Source organism: Epinephelus fuscoguttatus, linkage group LG8, assembly GCF_011397635.1.
Source record: "Epinephelus fuscoguttatus linkage group LG8, E.fuscoguttatus.final_Chr_v1".
NCBI classification, from domain to species: domain Eukaryota; kingdom Metazoa; phylum Chordata; class Actinopteri; order Perciformes; family Serranidae; genus Epinephelus; species Epinephelus fuscoguttatus.
Window position 1 is genome coordinate 8,115,685 of NC_064759.1, and position 21,021 is coordinate 8,136,705.

At 41.5% G+C, this 21,021-nt stretch overlaps 1 protein-coding gene across 1 annotated transcript in view; it reads left to right on the forward strand.

The window, feature by feature from the left end:
- Nucleotides 1-21,021, forward strand: part of efhb (EF-hand domain family, member B) — a 60,104-nt gene that overhangs the window by 19,658 nt on the left and 19,425 nt on the right. Inside the window, exon 14 of the transcript XR_007449830.1 lies at nucleotides 6,304-6,431. The gene's annotated coding sequence lies outside the window, so the exon portion shown is untranslated. The remainder of the gene's footprint in view (nucleotides 1-6,303; nucleotides 6,432-21,021) is intronic.

The window sequence follows — 21,021 nt, forward strand, 5'->3', positions numbered from 1 at the left end:
GTTCCTACGGGCCAGCAGTTTCCGCCTAGTCTTTGTTTTCTGCGCAGGTGCCCAAAATGATTGTGCGAAAATGTGAAATTTGATCAGCAGACCAAAACATCATTAAGTCCCCGCTGTTCTCGGTGATTACAGGTCAGCGCCGTTTCCCCGTCGCTCCTCTTTCCCTCCGCAGCGCGCGCTCGCACGCACGCACGCGGCAGACACCTGCGCGCGGCCCCGCCCACCTGAAGTTCTCCCAACTAATTTTATTTATCAATAATTAGCAGCGCAGCATTTGGTTATTTGAAATTGCGCTCAGACACGGAAACCTTTCCGGGATGTATCATAGTAATTATGTGTGTCAGTTGAGAATGCTTTTTACATCTGCGAGTCGAATGGAGCAGAATATTAACGACTTCCACACTGGATGAGATTAATTGTTGGAGAATCTGCAGATAAACACACAAGTGAAGAAGAGTTAGAGTCCAGGCTGCTGTTTAATACACCATAATCAAGACGTTTAACCAGGACAGAGAGAGGAGGAGGAGGAAAGAAGAAAGATGGAGTGAGACAAAGAAACAAGAAAAGAAACTTACAAATGTGAGATACTTGGACACATCTTAATTAACTATGTGAATAATTAACATGTGAGATGTCTCATGAAATCAAATTGTAACACACACACCAGACACATTTATATAGATTTTTGCAACCCAGAGAAACTAGTCCACAACATCAAGTTTGAACCTGCAGTCAAACTTCAATACGTCAACCACAAACACCAGTTAAACCAGCTCAGAACCAGCCTGCAAGGTCAGTTACTACCAGTAGGGCTGCAGCTACAGGCCACTGAGGTCACGTCCTCTCTTTCTGGAAATTTGGTCATTTTACAAATCCTAGGAGGAGTTGACACTCTCTATAGAGTTTTAATGAGTGACTCTGTTATTCCTTTGTGTTAATATCTTTGAATATGTCTGTATTTAGGCAAAACACTGATATAAAATGAAGGAATTTCAGTTTTTACCCCCAATTTATATTCCTTGCAGGTTGAAAAATTCATTAAAGCAGCAGATAAAAGTAACAGAAGATATAATTTGACACTTAATTAAATAAATGACGTGAAAAAAACCTTCAAATTTACAATATTTTGGAAGGTGTCATTGGGAGGAAATTGGATTCATGACTCTGCTGCCTTGACTTTCTTACCAGTGTTATAGTGCTTACGCTACAGGCTGTGGAGGTTTACCTGCTGCTGGGTCACTCCTGCTGAGAGTGTCTTATTCATGGATGCAGTTCAGTGTCAGGGAGATGGTGTGTGTGAGCTGTAACGTCGCAGTCTTCATTGAGCTCTTTCCTCTGTTGTGCCACTGAAAGGCACTGTTGTCCACAGCTGAGCTCCTGGGCAACACGATGAAGACGTCGCGTTGCACAAACCTCCAGAGTGTTTAAAGGCAGGTCACTGGTGGAGCGGAGTTCAAATATGAAGCCATTTATTGATAATGATGAAATCTGAAAATTGGACTTGAATGTACAGTATATACTGGCATCTGTGTCATGTGGGAAAATCAGATGAAACTTCTCACATGTTTAAATATTGTAGGTTGCAAAGACAGTTAACAGGATATAAAAGCAGAGACATGTTTCAGCTCTACAGAATGTATTTAAAATGACTCCCTACTTAATACAGAGTGCACAACATTGACTGTGTCCTTATTCTGAGTGAGAAATGTGTTCTCTGAATTACAGTTGTGTGACACTTCACCTGTCAGTGATGACAAAAGTGTCCTGAAGCCTCAATTTACGACTCACTATAAAGTAAACTATTGAGTGTCTGTTATGTAGTGAACGAGGGATTGATTTTGAACGTAGCCTGTGTTTCTTTTTTTCATATTTTCCTCCAATTTTTGTTTTTTAATGTAAATTATTGCGAGGGGTTTGCTCTGAAAATATAATTCTGAAAGACAACGAGTAACCTGTGTCACGGGGTCAAAAGCAAACAGTCATTTCATTATTTTAAGCATCAGACGCCACAAAAGGTTGAGAAACGTAACAACGTCCTGATAACATACATGATATAAAAGTGGTTCATGTATTTCATGTCTTTATCCACACCTTGTTTGTTCTGATTCCAACTTTACATCTTTTCAAAATGTTCCACAGTGAAGTGATAATGGCCTCAAAAGAGCAGATTTTAGTTTTTGTTTTTGTCTTTCTTCATTATCAGCTTTATAAAATAACTTGCTCAACTTTCCGCTGGAAAGGATGGCATGTTAAATCTGAAAATATGTTGTTTTTGTAAATTTGAATTTAATCTGGGCTACAGGTATTGGATTTTTGTGTCTGCTGGCAGGGAGCCACACACAATAGCAGGCACAGGTGTTGACCAAAAAAAAAAAAAAAAAAAAAAAGGATAGAGAGTGAGAGAAGAGAGAAAAGGGAAAAGGCAGAAAGTGATTTGAATTATCATTGTAGAATTCATTTGGCATCTCTGCCACGGGAAGAGCTTTAAATAGAGCCACAAAGTTTTATGTAAAATTGATGCATGGATATTTCCAAAATTTATGTTTCTACATTTCTTTTCTGTTTTTTTTCTTCCTGCTGAAGCTTTCACTAACTCTCCATTTCAAAATGCAAACGCTTGTTGATCGAGAGTACAGATATCTTTGACTTGAGCGTGGGGTAATGAGAGAAATTAGCACAAATGCTCTAAGTAATAGTTCCTGATTTTTTTCACTCACAAATTATTTTTCAACTTGTTTTTGGATCTATGCATAAATTAAAAAATCTGCTGAAATTTATTATTCATCTGAGATGTGATTAATATGCAAAATTATGCAAATTAAGATGCAATTAGGCTCCAATTCTCTAGTGGAATTTTCCATTATAATTTAATACAAAGTAACAGAGTAATTGGTGTCACGTGTAATTACGGTTACTCAAGTGCACTTTCAGGCATGCAAATGATTCGCTATATGTTGGTTATCCTATGCAAATGTACCATGTGGTGTTTTAACAAGTTGAGGAAAACACAATGGGTGCGTGGTTACCCAGTGGGGTTGGAACAAGGTAAAGACACCGGGGTGTATTTTTTTAAATGAGAGGAGTTGGAAAACTTTCAGCGCTCAGATTATCACCAGTTAACACTTCCAGTCACTCTTTCTGAATTTTTGTGGAGAGGCACAGACTTTCATCTGTCACCAATCAATTAATGTGAGAAAACTGTTTTGGATGTGACTCGGGACTTGAGGGAAAGGAGGCGGCATCCAACACGAAACTGTTGCTTCAGTTGACACAATTCACAGGAAGTATCAGAGCACCTCCACCTCCGCCCCTCCTCGATTCACTCGGAGCTTTCTGTGTCTTCATTACACCCGTGCCCCGTTTGATCAATGACACTGCAAATGTCACAAGCAATCACAAAACATTATGCGCGGGGGACAATTACGCCTCAGCCCGGCGTGACAAACTTTGCATTCTGCGGCCGGGCGGAGAGAAGAAAAGCGATTATGTAATTGATATCTATTTAGATAGAATGAAAGTCCTGTAAACGCTCGGAGGGAAAAATGTCTCACAGAGCAATTCCTTCTTGGGAGGCAAATTGATTTTAAATTGTTACATGGCTGGTTACATGTCCTGACATCTTGCTTTGCTCTCCGACACACACACACACTGAAACACACACACTCCCTGGCATTAAAAACATACACAGAGATACACTCACTTGTACACACATACTCATGCAGACACACACCCTCTGCTATCTGTCTTGTTCATGATCAACGCTCTGAACAAAGACATCCTCCCTCCCTCCCTCCTCGTGCACCCCCCTCACCCATCTTCTCTCTCTCTCTCCGCCTCCACTCTGTGTGCCTGCCTGCTTGCACAACTCTCTCAAAGAACATAATCCCTCAACAAAATGGAAACACAAAGGAAACTTGAGCTCAATCCTATAAACGCGCGGACACAGCAGACAATGCCTCCTCCCACCCGTTTCCCCCCTATCCCCGTCCCCCTGCCTCCCCAACAGCCATAAATGCCCCGTGGCACAGATCAGGCTTTATCAACCCTCCCTTCCTCCTCCTCCTCCTCCTACATCCATCCATCCCTCCTTCCCTCCCCGATTAGTACCCCACCACCACCACCTCTACCCCGCCCGTCTCGCTCCTGCCGCCAGCGTCTCCCATACCTCCACACGGACCGTTCTCATGCAGCAGGAGGGTGGAAGGCCGTTTGATGATTTGGCTCCTGTTTGCGGACATTTTTTTTGTCAGTTGTTACATGCCTTTGATTTGAGACGTGTTATGAGCAGATATGTACGCAGAGGTGACGAACAGGTAGATGTTCATGAAAGAGAATCAAGTAAAGCAGCAGTCTGACTACCTGCAAGTCGATCCCATGAATCCAAGTTGCTCACCTTGATTTTGCATTTTCTTTGGTGTTAAAAGCCCTCTGGTTGCTTGTCAGTGTAGCCACTGTGTCCAACACTTCTTTTTCTTTAGACGTTTTTTGCTGATGACATTCAAGTGTCTATAGATGACGTACAGCTCCAATGATAACCAACAAGTCCTCCTAACTAAACGACAAAGTACGTTGTTTGTCCATGCTACAGATGTATAAAGAGAACTGGATACAGCTTTGGCGGCGGAACTCCATTCATTCATATGAAGGTTGCTGCTGCCTATAAAATTACCCCCATGATCGGCACTGCTTTCACAGTGTGTGGCCCACAGAGCAGGTGCAATAGAGACTTCCCTCAGACAAGCTTGCTACTTTCAGTTTAGCACTCTGTTAACTTGAATGGGGACGTGATGATTCAACTGTGCTGCTCTTCTAGACTTTCCAATGTTCTTGGATTGTGTAAATCAAATCTGATAGTGAAAAGAGTCATTTTGCAGAGGTTATGACATTTTAAAAAATGTACCAACTGATTCACAGATTTCTCTTTCACAATGTAAGTCTATGGGAAAAAGTGTTTATGGGCCCCATTTCATCACATGGCAGACGTAATTCCACTGGTTGGCCACCATAAAGTTGGCTTCAAAGCTTGGCACACTTCGTGGGGGCCTGGTCCATGTCCGCTAGACTGACACATAGAAGTGTTTTCTGACGACACTATCAGCAAAGCATCTTTCAAGGCATCTTTGTTGTCAGTTTGCAATATTTAACACATGGTTAAGGTTTGGAAGCAACATGGCCATGCTTAACAGTCGGATGTTTTGTTGACCCATTCATCCAGCCCAAGGTGCTCTCTACACAGATTTTGAGGCACCAGAACGTCACCTTCCTTTGATCCATCATAATTGCTGCAGCCACGAAAGGGCTTTGAAACCATCCCAATCACCAGGAAAAAATGTTTGTATTGTACTTTTCTGCAAACTTTGGATACTTTACACTATTTTTTGCGGATACGCAACACTGTGGTAAAGGCCTGGCTAGGTTTAGGCACAAAATACACTTAGTTACATTTTGGAAAGATCCTGTCTGGGTTAAAACATCCACATTTGGTGGCACAAAAGTTGGTGGAGAAGTAGGGACAGGTTGGTGAAATACACTTCAAATCGGTGGCTTAAACACTGCTGGGAAACACCTCAATGTGTCCGTAAAAAAACACCCAGTGTTAGTAAAAAACACGGCAATCTGTGCCACAAACACTGCAGTGGGAACATTACAAAGGGTCGCCAAAAAAACATTGGTTTTGTTGTTTGTTGGCCTCGAACAGTAGTCCTCAGTGGTCTGCAGATTGGTAGCCATCCATTGATATGCAACATATGAAATGTACCAGTGTTATGTATCTGTGGTTTGCAGAAACAAACATTTTCTTCTGACGACGTGTCTGTTAAAGCATGTCATTTTTGGGAACTTGCTGACACAACTTACGTCGTTGTTCTCGTTGGGAGGACAGTATCATGATAAGGCACTTGTTTTTTTTAAATCCCAAACAGTTTACTGTTAACACAATGCATCACTTCCTGTGACAGTTTACCCAGTAAAGACGTGGGCGACATGTTAAGTGAACGTAACCTAAAATCTGTCATGAGCTCGCCTGAAAGTTCGCCCGCCATTGTCCCACAATGGACAGCGAAAAAGAGCAACAAGACAAACTAGTCTGCATGAGGATGTGTGTTTGTTACTTTAAAATCAAACATGCTTCAGTTTAATCAGACTTCACAACACTACACAGTCAGTGTGTGCCCAAAATATGAAATTACATGATGCATACAGGAAAGATACTGAAGAAACTGAAGATGGCTTGTGGCTTTGGTAATGTAGGTCAGTGTCAGTTTCCACCTTTGACTTAACTGTTTTGCTCCCGTTTCTTATTAGGGCTCATCCAAACCAGCACCTGAGCACCAGCTGACGCCCAGTGTTCTCCCCCCTCAGAGTGATTCCTGCCTGTAGCCGCAGCAGTGCCGGAGAGGGAGCCCCCTGGAGGTGGAAGTGAGGTGGGTGAGGTATGATCTTCTCTAATCTGGTTGTCGGTGGGAGGAGGGGATGTTGGGGAGTTGTTTGGCACTGGTACCGGGACTCTCTGTGACTGTGTGGTCTTCGGAGAACCACTTACCGCCCCCGTGCTCTCCTCCAGTTCCAGGCTCGGGAAGGTGAGGCAGGGCCCCCCTTCCTCACCCCCCAGCCTGCTGATTAAATCAACCCTACGCAGGGCAAAGCGCGATAACAGAGGCAAAGTAGGCCGCCTTCACTCGCTGTCACAGGAAGAGGAAGTGCCCTGGTGTACCTTCACCTGTGCCTGGCGCCTCGCTGGTGCTGCGCTACAACCCGTTGCACAGCTGGAGACGAGACAGCGAGCGTGTTAGATCAGAGAGCAGCAAGGCTCACGTGTTGCGTTTCCTGCTACTGCGACTGTGTCGAGTGACCGTCTGAGGCCTCAGAACAAAAGAGACACAGAGAAGACGGCTCATTTCTGTCTCAACTGAAATTACTAACCGCTGTTTGAAAGTATCAGGATGATTCTGTGTTCATTACACTGAAATAACACTTACAGTAGTGAGTCTAAAACTGTAATTTACATCCTGCCTCACTGAAAATATTCCCTCCTCAAAAGAACAAAGTAACATTCACACACCGTGAATGTGTGGATAACTTCATTTGATTAAGAAAGAAAAAAGTCAAGTAAGTTGTTCTCACATGCGGCTCAATAATTAAATCAATTTGGAAATTTAGCAACTGAAGTAGTGGAAAGAAAAACAGGTTTGGATTATTATATACATTTCCCTACGTTTAACATGCCAATGAGCAAATCCCACAAACATCAGAGATCTGGGATGGCGAGTCCTTCTCTATAAATTCTATAAATGTCTGGTCTCTTTTCATGGATTACTGTCATTTGCCATCCGCTATTGTGAGCGCCTGCCAGACTGGCTTGCCATTTCTGGGCCTGTGTTTCCAACCTTGATATATTTGCCAAATGAATATTTGAAGCTGTAATTAAATTTATCCCACCTCTACACCTTCTGTAAGACGGCCACCTTGCACATTTCTCACATGCCATATTTCAGCTATTTTTTGTGTGAAAAAAAAAAAAAAAAAAAAACGCAGCTTGTTGCCATTTTTTAATGATTTGGAATGAGGATATTTTTACTGGAATAAATCTGATTTCAGGACATTCATAATGGTCCTGCTTCTGTATTCAGACATAAATACGGATCGTGTGGCGAGAGGAGCCTTCAGAGCTGTCACCGGCTTCATAAACAAACTTCATAAAATGTCTGTAAATATGATTAAAAAAATTAGGGGATGAAATTATTGCAGAATTTAATGCATTAAGCAAAGATCAGGCGCAGCTCCTGACAAACAAGTTACTATTTCCAGACAGCCACGAGAGAAGGCTTGAAATCAGCATAAATGTGTCCACATGCAGGAACACAACTCTTCTCATTAACATATTAACATGTCTGCGGTGGATGTTTTTGTTTTTTTCCTCACATCCTTTAAAGGTAGATCCAAAAAGTTGATGGCTTATTTGTGTGACGGAGGGTACAAGTGAGCTGGAGGAACGGTGATGTTTTATTAAAAGAGGATGCTTAGACTATTGTTCACCCTGAGACAAGAGGCCTTGATGCATGCATGAAACAAACAAAGCATTTGATTAATTCATGATAAGGAAGAATGCACCCTCAACTCTATTTTTTTGGTGTCAGGGACACTTTTCTAAAATCCAAAGCACATTTTGAAACTAATTTACAAAATGTAACGTGATTATTTATGTCTAAAACTGCGTCACTTCAGACTGTATACCCAAAGGATTTAGATTAGAGATAACTATAAAATGATATATATTGTTTTCATTGCATATTTGTATATTTTAAGAGTAACTTCCACTTGTTTCAGTCAGTGAATGTCTTGAGTTTGGAGCGAAACTCTCTGCACACTCAGTTGTCTTGTCCATCCTCTTTTTCCCCATCAGAGGATCTAATGACTGACGTGTCCCATCGTCGCCCTCCCTCTGAATCCTGTTAGTTACACTTTAAAGGAGCCCACTCCACATAATTAAAATCTCCAAGCCTCCCAATAATTACCACTGGTTCCCCTGCACTTTTGAATTGCACTTGTGGTGACATAATTCATTAGTGTTTGTCCAAAGAAATGATTTAGAGTCTTTAAAGTGCTCCTCCATGCAGAATAGCTATTAAAGCAGCCATATGCACATATGCTTGGAGCGTTAAACGGTTTGTTGAAGTCAGCCGGGGTACAAGCGATGATAAACATAAATTATGACTAATACACTGCACCAGTGGCTTTTTCGAAAATAAAAAATTACTGACACAGGGAAACCACTTTGGATTCGCCGGCACAGCGCCGCGGCCCCCCCTCATCTGTGTGTGCTGAAGCGAGGATGTAGGAAGCACAACACAAATGGCTCGGGCATCACCTTGAATATTCAGATGGGTAAGCTAATCGTTTATGCCTGGATACACCATTGTGATTACCTGGCTCCTTTGGCATCACTTCTGAGCTCTCTCAAGGCGATGCAGAGTGCCTTTTGTTTTCATTTAGTTCCATTAAAAAGTTTAGGCCACACAATGAGACTCTATTGCTGAAGTTCACGCCATGAATTTAGGCCAATAAATGTTGTTTCTCTTCCTTTAACAACCTGTGATTACTGCGCAAAGTGCAAACCAGTCTCCGGTTTTTGTGACAAACACCCTAAATGAGGGATGTGTCTTGAATGACAAAAGGGAAAGATGATTTTACCACCTAGCAGCTGGTGCAAATGAGCAAAATTTCAGTGACTTTTACACCAACGCTGTCACTTTATGCATGTTACTATGTGTGGCTCTTTGATATCTGTCCTACAAAAGCACATAAAAACATAAACATCTTATTAAAAATCTAAAATCATCTTCATTTTCGACTTTTTGATTTTTTTTTAATAACTAAAAAACAGACCACTAACAGCAGTCAATACAGACTCTAATGTTGATAAGGACTGAGATAATCACTCGATTAATCACAAAAAGTGGATCACCAGAACATTTATCAGCAGTTCATTTGCTAATCGAATACTTGTTTGTCGGTTTTCAAACATAAATATGAATTATTCTTGCTTTTCAAATGTAAGAATGTAAGAATGGTGCTGCTTTTCTTTGTCATATGTGATAGTTAGCTGATTATTTGGGGATTTTGGAGCATTGGTCAAACAAAACAAGTGATCTGAAGACGTCATCTAAGGCTCCAGGAAAGGACATTTTAGACACAACAATTAATCGATTAATCGAGACACTGTTAGTTGTTAAAGGAGCCTTTCTTTTGCTTGTTTTTTTCCTCCTTCTGTTGCAGTACTTGTTCAGCAAACTGCTGCTGAATTTGGTTTTCATTAATATTAATGTTGACCCGTCTTGCTGCTCCAGCACACACACCTACACTGTGAAAAGCCTCCAGTTCATGGTGAACAGGGCCTGATGTATTACCATACACCCTACATTCATCACTTTGTTTCCCCTTTTGTGTTTCTCCTTTTTTAAGGGAACTGCAGGAATTATTAGCGGCTTAGCACCGAGAGGCCCCTAAGTAGCTCTCGGGGTGTAAGCCTCTCTCCCAAGTCAAGGCCAACAGCACTCTGAGCCCCCGGCCCCTTTCAGTGATAATGTACATGTCAGCAGGGACACGCAATGATCCCTCACTTCTCCATGCTAAATGATCATTTTCTTTCTTACACTCTGTCTTTCATTCAAGTAAATCCACTCCCCTAAAAAAACTCCCAGAAAATATTAACATGCTGTCGAACAATAGTCCTCCGAAAGCATGAATCAGCAGATGATTCCCAATTCCATGCACACAACAGGGGATTGTATTGAGGCTACGTGTGTGTGTGTGTGTGTGTGTGTGTGTTAGGGTGGGTGGAGGGGAGCCTCTGTTAGCACTGACGTTCCCATCCAACAAAATTCCAAACCCCCGGCATCAGTACAGAGCTTATGATCTGTGGGAAAGCCGAGGCGAGTTGCGGAGCGGCGGAGCACCTCGCCCGAGTCTCCAGACGGCCTGATTTGGGAACGCCGTGAAATCCGTGGCACCTCTCCTGGCTTCCTGGCTGAACGGCTGCCATATCTTGTGATGGACTGAGGCAGGAGAGAGCGAAGCAGCCAGGGATGAATACGGCTTAATCTTTACCCAGGCCACATGTGTGTGCATGATAACATGGTTGCTTTCTTCCTGTGCAGGGTTATTCTCCGCCAGCTGCCAGGTTAGCTGCCTCGCACAGCCGTGTTTCACTGCGATATTTGCCCGCTGTAAAAAGAACTATTGCACCTAAGGTGGGGGCTAATGCATGTTTTTGGAATTGGCGGTAATTCCTGACACATTTCGAGAGACAGATAGGGTGTCTTATAGCAAATGACAATATATGTAAAGACACCTAGCCCCCCCACCCTTTTAGTTCCTAATATTTTATTTGTGAGGAGCCTCCTTACGCTGGGGATAGAGGTTATTTTTATAATTAAATGGCGGCGTTGTGATCAAAAGCAGCTAGACATGCAGTAAAATACCTAAACACACATTTAAAGTCGGGTCGTAGGTCTGCAGACATACGGAAGAGGCTATTTTTGAGACGTAACATCACACCAAGTTCCTTCACACATCAAATATGGATCTAAATGTGTCTGCGCTAAATAGTCACTAATATTCAAATTTTTATTTTGTTAAATTTAAAGGCAACATTAATGAACACTAATGCAGCTTTATCCTCCATTCTTTACCATTCAGTGTCTGAATTTATGTGTGTGTGTGTATGTGTGTGTGTGTGCTACATGCAGGTGTTCTTTACGCCATACATTTTCCCATCATCTACATAGGCTTTAATGCAATCACTCCAGCAGCTTGGTGTAAATTTCCCTCCTTTCTCTCCTTCTCGCATCAACTTTCTCCCCCTCCGCTCATCTGCCCGGCTACACAAAGCCCATTTATTATGATTGCATTACCATAAATGATTTTATAACATCTGCTTGTCAATAATTATCGTACAAATTCCCGTGCCCTCTGACCCGTGCTCTGAATGAACCCCAGGTGTAAGGCACCGTCGGGCTAATGAGTAGCGCCACGCTAGCACATTGTCCCCACGTCAGTGCACACAGCCACCCAGCCACTTCAATTAGAGGCTGGCACACGCCTTAATATTAGCCGAAAATTGAGGAATCATGCGCTAATTGAAAACATTGCATTCAAGAAGAGAGAGGCTGTAGGCAAACGGTGGGGATATTTGATCTAATGTTCAGGAGGATGCACAAATGGTTGTTTCTCCTCTGCAAGGAGAATATAGAGCGCTAAATGTTACCACACCAGCGGCAATAATGTGGACGACAGCAGGTGGAACAAATTTACTATTTCTTAAGGAGACGTGTTACGACTCTCAGAGGTACAAGTATACCTGAGCAAAAATTAAAGGTCACTAATTCCAAATTAAGGCGTATTACGGAGGGAAACACAACAAAAATGTCCTTACATCGGCTCACAGCTACACTGAAGTGTGGTACAAACTTTAAAGTGCTGATATAATGCTTATAAATGTTGGGGAGGATAAATTTAAGTGTTAAAGTTTAAATTATGTTTTGACAGATAAATAACTAGTTTACTGCGTCTTCACTATATTTCAATCATGTATGCACCTGTCTAACAAGTGTGCTTTAGATTATATAAATTGTACTTTTCAAAAATGATAAAGGAGAATAAAATGTCAAGTTTGAGATAATGATGCACGTTTATATATATATACATATTTAAAAAGATAAGTGATAATCATACGAGAGATTTATTCAATCATAGGTGTAGATCTTTGCGGGGACGCAGTGGACACTGAAATAGCAGCAAAATTAATGACATTTGATGCAGAGAAGGCACAAATTGGTGTATAAAAATTCCCCAGAGTATCGGAAATTAAGCGTTTTATGCTCAAAATTTTGTGGCGGATGACCCCCAGACCCCCAATTCCACATACGTACCCCAATGCTGAAATAAAACCTACACCCTTGCATTTAAATATGTTTTCAAATGACCAGTTTAACAAAATTTGTTCTTTGATGCATCTTTAAGGGGCTTAGCATAAAATGCAAAAGTAATATTGACAAATCAAATAACAGTCATTGTGTAAAAAAAGAACAGTATTAAATGAAATTAACTACTTCCTGAAGTACGATACGAACTCCTGTATCTCTCAGACCACACCAAACACATCATTCTCAAATATAACGATAGCAACTATCTAATAACAAAATTAAAACAAACACACAGTACAATCACTTTAATGCCACGCGCTCACATTACAAACCATTATTCAAGTGCTCAAAGACGCTGAAGTGCATCAATCTATTTTACAAGTCTGTTTCTCCCTGAACAGCAGTCGAGTTGCTCTATAGCAGACACAACTGCAGTGTCAGATGCAGTCCTAATTGAAAAGTTAATTAACTTTTTGAAGTCATCAGCTGTCATTCCCGCAAATCAGACTCCAGCCCGGCCCCATGAGACCAACTTTATATCAGTCTTAATGGCTGGGGACCCACTGCCTGGCTACATGGGAACATTTGGTCATTGAAAGTACCATTTATAGAGTATTGTTTAATTAAAGTCAAATTAAGAGAACTGTATGCAGAATTTAATTTCTGGTATGAATTATTGTCGAAAACAGAGTGCAACTCAGATAATCAAACTTTTCATTATCCTCTCCTCCCTCCTGAGGTGCCTCCGCTGGTTCTTTGTTGACAACTCCCAAAGCATAAATGAGAGGAAGCTACCCACAATGCATTGCATATCTGCATGTTTACTCTCATACATCAACTTCCTTCTGTCTGACTTTTTTGTTTTTAACAAACAAAAGCTTCTGCTTGGAGTCACGTCTGGAGCAGATAACTGTCTGAAAAGTGTTTCTATCAGTGTGATATTTGAAATTCCACAGATACTTTGAGGACCGCAGTGAAAAACTAAATGTTATGTCAGAGACAGTTTGTCCACCAGTGATATCTGATTATAGAATATGCCCAGGTAAACAAAAAGAAAAGAAAAACAAAATTGTAAAAGCATTAATTTTGAAATGTAACCTACCTGCCTTGGACATAGAAATCAAATCAATAGCTCTCTTTTCTTAAGATTGTTTTTTGATATTTTGTGCATTTTTTGCAACGTGCCTAGTTTTGTAGAAGTGTAGATATTTTTTAAAGCAAGAGCGTTCTTGTAAAGTGCGAAAAGTGAGGACGTTTTTGAGAACTGGCAACAGAGCATTTTTAGAAAGTGAGGACATTTTCAAGAACTGAGAATGTTTTTGAAAAGAGAAGACACATTTGAGAACTGACAACAAGCTGTAGAAACTGAAGACACTTTTGAAAGTGAGAGCATCTTTGGAAATTGAGGACATTTTCAAGAACTGAGGATGTTTTCAAGACACTTTTGAAAGCGAAAGCTTTTTTGGAAAATAAGGACATTTTAGAAATGTGTTACGAAGTGGGGATGTTTTCAAAAAGTGAAGACATTTCAGGAAAGCCAGGATGAAAAATGAGTACATTTTTGAGAAGTGAGGACGTTTCGAGAGCTTGAGCATTTTGGAAAGTGAGGACATTTTAAAGAAGTGAGGACATTTTTCCGGTGAAGACATTTTTGTAGGCTGGATCATTTTTTAAAAGTGAGGACATTTTCAAGAAGTGGAAACATCTTTGAAAAGAGAAGACATTTTTAAACAGACAGCGCAGTCTTTCTTTCTCCTTTCCCCCCAAGCTGCCTGTTTCATGCTGACTTCTCATTTCAGGCCAGCGTTGTCAAATTCAGCAGGGCACAAGTTAAAATCCAGCCATTCTACCATCTCATTTTAGAGCTTCTGTGGAGACGGATCCTCCCGTGTTGTTTCTGGGGGTCAGCACAGGTTTAATTGATTCTCCTTCTCCCTCCGTCTCTTATTAAGGCCACAGCGCCTCTCCATGGGAACTGCTAATTGGCTCTCCCCTGTGGCCACTTGGAGAAGCAGGCAGACGTGGCCCGGTAGACACTTCTGCCGGTCCACAGGGACGACGGCGGATAAGAGATTCACGCCGACTCCGCGGCTCTGTGGATCTGCTTCTTCAGGGACGACAGTCTGATGTCTCCCTCCTTCACCATCTGGACACCAGATTTACTGACGAACCGATTGAGACCTGAGAGACTCAACGTGATTTTTAGCAGATAACACCTCTGTATTTTCAGACTGGTGTGTGTGTGTGTACGTGTGTGTTTCATTGTACTTCTATCTTTGTGAGGACCAAGTTGAGACTTCCGGAGTGATTTTTGGAAACTGAAGATAATCTTGGAAAGTGAGGACATATTTGGAAAGTGAAGACATTTTTTTAATACAAGACTTTTGAAAAGTGAGAATGTTTTTCAAAGGTTAAGAAATTTTTGAAAAGTGTTTTTTTTTTTTTTTTTAAGTCTGGAAAATAAGGAGGACATTTTTGAAAAGTAAGGGCATTTCTGAAAGTGTGGACATTTTTAAAAAGTGAGAACATTATCAGAAAGTGAGGATGTTTTTGAAAAGTGAAGACATTATTGAAAAATGAATGTCATTTTTTTTTTAAAGTTAGGACCTTTTTCAAAAGTCTGGAAATATTCAAACAAGGAGGACATTTTTGGAAAGTAAGGGTATTTATGAAAGTGTGGACATTTTTGAAAAGTGAGAACATTATCAGAAAGTGAGGATGTTTTTGAAAAGTGAAGACATTATTTGAAAAATGAATGTCATTTTTTAGAAAGTTAGGACCTTTTTGAAAAGTTGGGAATATTCAAACGAGCAGGACGTCTTCGGAAAGGGAGAATGTTTTTGAAAGTTACAGACATTATCAAAAGGTTAAGACATTTTTGAAAAGTGGATGTAAATTTTTGAAAGTTACGACTTTTGAAAAAGTTGAGAATATCCAAACGAGGACAACATCTTTTTTGAAAAGTGAGACTTTCTTGGAAAATTGAGGACCTTTTTAAAAGTGACGACAATTTTGGAAAGTTTTGGGCAGTTTAAGACGTTTTTGAAAGGTCAAGATATTTTTGAAAAGTTGTGAAATATTAAAAAAAAGTGAGGACATTTTTAGAGGGCACGGTTGTTGTTTTTTGTTAAAGTGAGAACATTTTTTTCTTAGAAAAGTACAAACATTTTTGCAAGTTCAACACATTTTCTGAAAATGAGGTCATTTCAGTGCAGAACTAAAAAAAAAAGTGAGCACAAAGTTCAGTCAGGTTGAAGTTTGGGGCTAGAGAAAGCATTATGTCAGTGAACGTCCTTGTAAATCAAGAAGTACAATCGTGAGTGTGTATGTGAAAGAGAACAACAGAGACGGAGAGACGTAGCGAGAAAGTGTGGGAGTACATGGGATGATTTAAAGGTCGTGTGTGTTGTGGGCATGGCGTGTGCCTGTTTGTGCGTGCATGTAGGTGTGTGACAGTGTGTGTGTTTGCAAGAGAGTTAATCCAGTGCGTATGAACGTTCTTCATTTAGAGTAGGAATTGTGACTATGGGGGTGTTTGTGTGTACCTGTCAGGTTAGTGCATGCTTGTGTGCACATGTGGCAAATACAAACCCCCAAAACTCAAGTGTCTGCAAGTGTATTTGACACTTGTGTGTGCTTGCCTGCCCAAGTGTGATAGGACATTAGCATGTGTGTGTGTGTTTGTGTAACTGACCTTGATGTGTGTTCCTCAGAAGTGAGGATGAGCAGATAGGCAGCAGACTCTCACCTCAGTTGTTCTTATTTTCTCGCTTCCCTTTAACCACAAAGACACAGAACATGTTCCGTTTATTCCCTATCAAAATGTGCATCCTGTCTGCGCTCAATATAAACCCAGCCCGTTTCCTCGAATATGACATTTAAATCTCTTCAGGTAAACTTCTGTAAGAGAGCTGGAAGGCAGTGAAGGATTTTTTTTCTCGCCTCTGGTCAAACTGATTCTCATTTCACACTTTTTTTTTTTTTTTTAATCAGCCTGAGCAACAATGTAACAGTGAGAACAGAGAACGGTTTCAAAAGCACATGTTGAGATATTCTCACGGTGCAGAAAGGCTGAGGATGCATAATTTTACAGTTACTTGAATAATATCAAAACATTCACACCATTGTGACTCAACTTGTGCCCGCGGCCAAAACTTTGTCTTTGAGTCTCTTTGTTGTGGCACATGTTTTTAATGAAATGCCCCAAATTTACCTGAAGCACTTGTCACCACTTTTTCAGTTTCGTTTTTTGTACACCATCAAACGGAAATCAGCCGAGAATAAAGGTTTCCACTGTCTGCTTTTACATCTTTGAAACATCTTTAATAATAAACAAAGCCTTACAGTTAAGTGTGGTTTAAATATCAACGTGAACACCGTCAGAGCAAAAGGTTCCTCTGCAGAAATTGTTTCAAAAGATACTGAGCAAGGAAACGTCCTGTGCAAAAAAAAATCATATCAAAACTCACCAGTCATAATGGCTGTAAAACCACAGCAAAGTTACAACTGTGCAGGAAGAGTGGAATTGAAAATGAATCAGGCGTGAAGTTTCTCAGCGTGAGTACAGAGAAATCACAGTGGATTCCAGAGAGAGCCCGGGAGTCAGGATTAGCGTTTGAAGGCTAAATGGTGTTATCGGTTCTGATTAAGGAGCATGTACGTGGTACTCGCTCCACCTCTGAGACAGCCATGGATGTCAATAGGGCTAATTGGCTCATTAGACCAGGTATTTAACTGTGCTATAATCACTCTGTGTCATCACTTAAGCCCTGGTGGAGCACGAGGGGCTCTGGCGATTGAATACCCCCCTAACCTCTGAAATAATTTGAGATGTGAGAGGCTTGTCTGACAGGAAGAGCGCAGGGCGGCTCATGATATCTTCTGCCGTGTGGATTTTCACTTTTCCTTTTTTGGGGGGAATTTTTATTTCTCCATGAAACATATGAAAAATAATTTACTTTGTGAAAGAGCTTCATTTTGTCAGACTTTATTTGATGGTCTGGTTTTGGAATCACCGTGGATAGTACGCTGAACATGATATCCAGTCCACCTGGATCCAGTTCAGCCACATGACTTTTTCTTTCAGTGATAGGTAAAAGAGTTTCAGTGAATCTCTAAAACCACAAACAGAGCTGAGGGTTATTTAAACCTACAAAGACTAGATACCACACATACAACAATGGATTTCCCCCCCAAATTCCCCGAGTGTTTGAATCTTGACAGTCATGAGAGAGCACATTTTGAACAGCATAGTAATTACAATGGACAGGGCTGAACGACAGGTGCAGTGTGATTAGAGATCTGGCACAACAAGCCCCCAAATTTTGCGGGAACAAAGATTGTTGCATATGACTTTGAGATGGACATCTGTACTAAAAAAAAAAAGAAAAAGAGAAAGAAATGACATTTACAATTCATATTTTGGTTTGCATGGAAAGGGAAGAAAGAAAAACAGGTAAAGGGAGGTGGACGACACGGACTGGAGCCTAGAGAACTGACATTGTGTAAAAACTTTGTGTGTTGTTTGAGTGGCAGAGTGAAGAACAAACTATTTTCAATTCAATTTAATTCGTAAAGCGCAATAGTCACAATTTGTCTCAGAGGGCTTTACAACATACAACATCCCTCTGTCTTATTTTCTGTTTTTGCTGACTGATTACAGACTAGTTCACATTCTACCCCACACACACATGATGTGTATGGTCCCAAGTCCAGTACTAAAAATGACATGATTGTCAAGAGTAACTGAGTACAGCTTCATTATCTCCATCAAGGAGGTCATGCTTTCAGTGCAGTTTGAGCTTTTGTCTGTTTGTCTGCAATCACTGGCCTGATTTTTATCACGCTTTGTGGAAGGGGGTAAGAAAAAGAAGAACCCACTGAACTTTGGAGACGATCTGAGTCATGGGGTGGACACATTGCATGTATAACTTTCATTAAACTTGCAATATAACCACACAGCTCTCACCTCAGATGTCACAAGCAGACATAGAGGAGCTGAAATGTCGGCTAGCAGTGCATTGCTAAAGCTGCATTCACACTACGAGCGACAAAGCAACAGCTCGACCAGCTACATTACTGCAGAGTCATCACTGAAGTGTTGCTCCAGCGTTTGTTAATGTAGTTATGTCGTCACGGGCTTGTGTGTCTGCTACTTGACACAAAGCACATCGACTGGACCTCATCTAAAGCAGTGATTCCCAACTGGTCCAGCCACGGGGTCCAGATTTCTCTTCTGTCATTAGTTCAAGGTCCACACAGTTCAGTGTATTCAGTGTCATACTTGTATTTGGCCATGTCACTGAGCTAATTAGGTGTTTCTGTCTAGCCTGAGTGTCAGACTGAAGCTCCCAGAACCTTCAGTCTGACATGGCTTCCATTGAAGGTGATTTACAAGGGGGAGGGAATTTGATTTTTTCCCTAACCAATCAGTAGAGATCAACGACTCACCCAGAATCTGATGTCATTAGTATCCATGCCTCGGGGGTGCCGAAAACAAGCAAGCATTGCCCGTTTAAAATGTCTCCGTCATCGTGCACGCCCAGCCACATCGCCGTTAAATCCAGTTTAGCAGCTTCCTTAATTTGGTCCTCCATTAATGCGAGTAGTGGCGAAATACCTCGATAGCATCGTTAATGTGGTCTGTAGGATCTGTAGCGGTCGCCATTGTTGCTATCCTCACCAGTTACCCACCGGCGTACAGCTTGACATCAGCGTGGCGCTGATTGGCTAATCGCTAGACCCCCGGCGTTCATTGGTCCGTCCATCGTGTGGACGAGATAAATCGCAAATTCATAGAAGTATGCCAGACCAGTAATGCAAGCCTACTCAGGTGAGTGGGCGGGGTCTATGGTCTGGAACCAGGCTAGTTTCTGTCATGTAGCTGTCCGTTAGTCACTCCCTCTACAGTTTTTTTACAAACTTGACATGTTCGCGAGTCACTTGCAGTCCATTCAGAATGGACCCAGGACCCACTTTTGAACCAGGACCCACCAGTTGGGAGCCACTGCTCTAAAGTTTGGTTTTGGAAAAAAAAAAAAAATCCCATTTTATTGTCACATTTGCATCCCCATTTGCACCGCAATGCACATAAAGCTAGCACAGCGTCAGCTAAATAACACAGTACCACAGCTAGAAACAAAAACATATGACTGGCTGATGCTTCATGGCATCATTGCCGTGGTGACAAAAGTTGAGACCAGCTCAATTTCTATTTGTATTGTGTCACGCTCATCTGCAGAAACAAGTGCCGGGGCGTCACTTTGTAGCTTCGTGTCACTGACTTCCTTTGAAAATGACGAGGTGTGAACACAGCATAACAACAGCAGCAGTGTTGACAGAGCTACAAGTGTCAATGGGGTTAGCTCATACTCACAGGGGCCACCTGGGGAGGAACCAGAGGGTATGTGTTCTAGTTCCCGACCCACAGCGGCAGGCAGGATGGCGTTATCAGTGGGAACCGTCACATGAGCGCTGCCGGCATTTGGCCTTGCTGGAGGTCTGTGCTCTCCAAGTGCCCTTCTAGTTTATATTGTAGCCTAAACACATCACAGTTAATACATTTAATAAAATACTTTAGGAAAGCAGTAGCCAGTGTGAAACACGGATGCTACTAAATGACATATTTTGGAGTCTGATTCACAGATACTGCATTGGTCGGAAGGTAACAATCTTCTATCTATTGTCTAGTTGACTACAGATTTGTGTAATTGTAGGTGAGGTAAAAACACGACTATCATTTCTATAAACTGAAGCAAATGAACAAATTATTTTTGGAAGAGCTTCTATGGCTTTAAATTTGTTCGCAAGACATTAGGGGTGGCTGTGTCTCAGGGTTGTCCACTAATCGTTAGATTGGCGGTTCGATCCAGTCCACATGTCTAAATATCCTTGGGGAAGATACTGAACCCTAAATTGCATCCGATGTCTGCTCCATCAGTGTTTGAGTGTGTGTGTGTGAATGCTTGCTGAGAAGCAGGTGGTTCCATGTATGGTAGCCTCGGCCACCAGTGTGTAAATGTGTGCGTAAATGGTTGAATGTGTCATGTAGTGTTAAAGTGCTTTGAGTGGTTGGAACATTAGAAAAGCACTATACAATCACAGTCCATTTACATGATTAGATTGCTTGTTAATTGATAGCGCATTATTCTGCTGCGTGCGTTGGTGTTCTCTCTCTGTAAGGGTCTGCTCAGGTCGACAGCACTTTGGATCAGGTCTAATCATCCTCGGCCTGCTTCGGTTCGTGTCTCTTTTTAAGAAAAAATAATAAATACACGTCAGGTTCGGCTAAGTTTTCCATGGGTCTGTTTCAAATTGGGTCCGAAGTCACACTCCCAGCAGCATGCGTACAGCTAAATCACAAACTTGGATCCAGTTAAAAGCAGCTTGAGTTGGGGTGTCCCCTGGCCCAGTGGTTAACATGCATACCACATGACTGTAACGCCCCCAGTTGGATTCTGGGCATGACCTTTTGTTACTCATCATATTCCTCTCTTTTCTCTTTTCCCATGTGTCCTGTCTATATCTACACTTTCGTAATTTTGGTGCAACCATTAAAGAACTTATGTCACCAAAATTGTAATCGTCCTAACAATTGTAG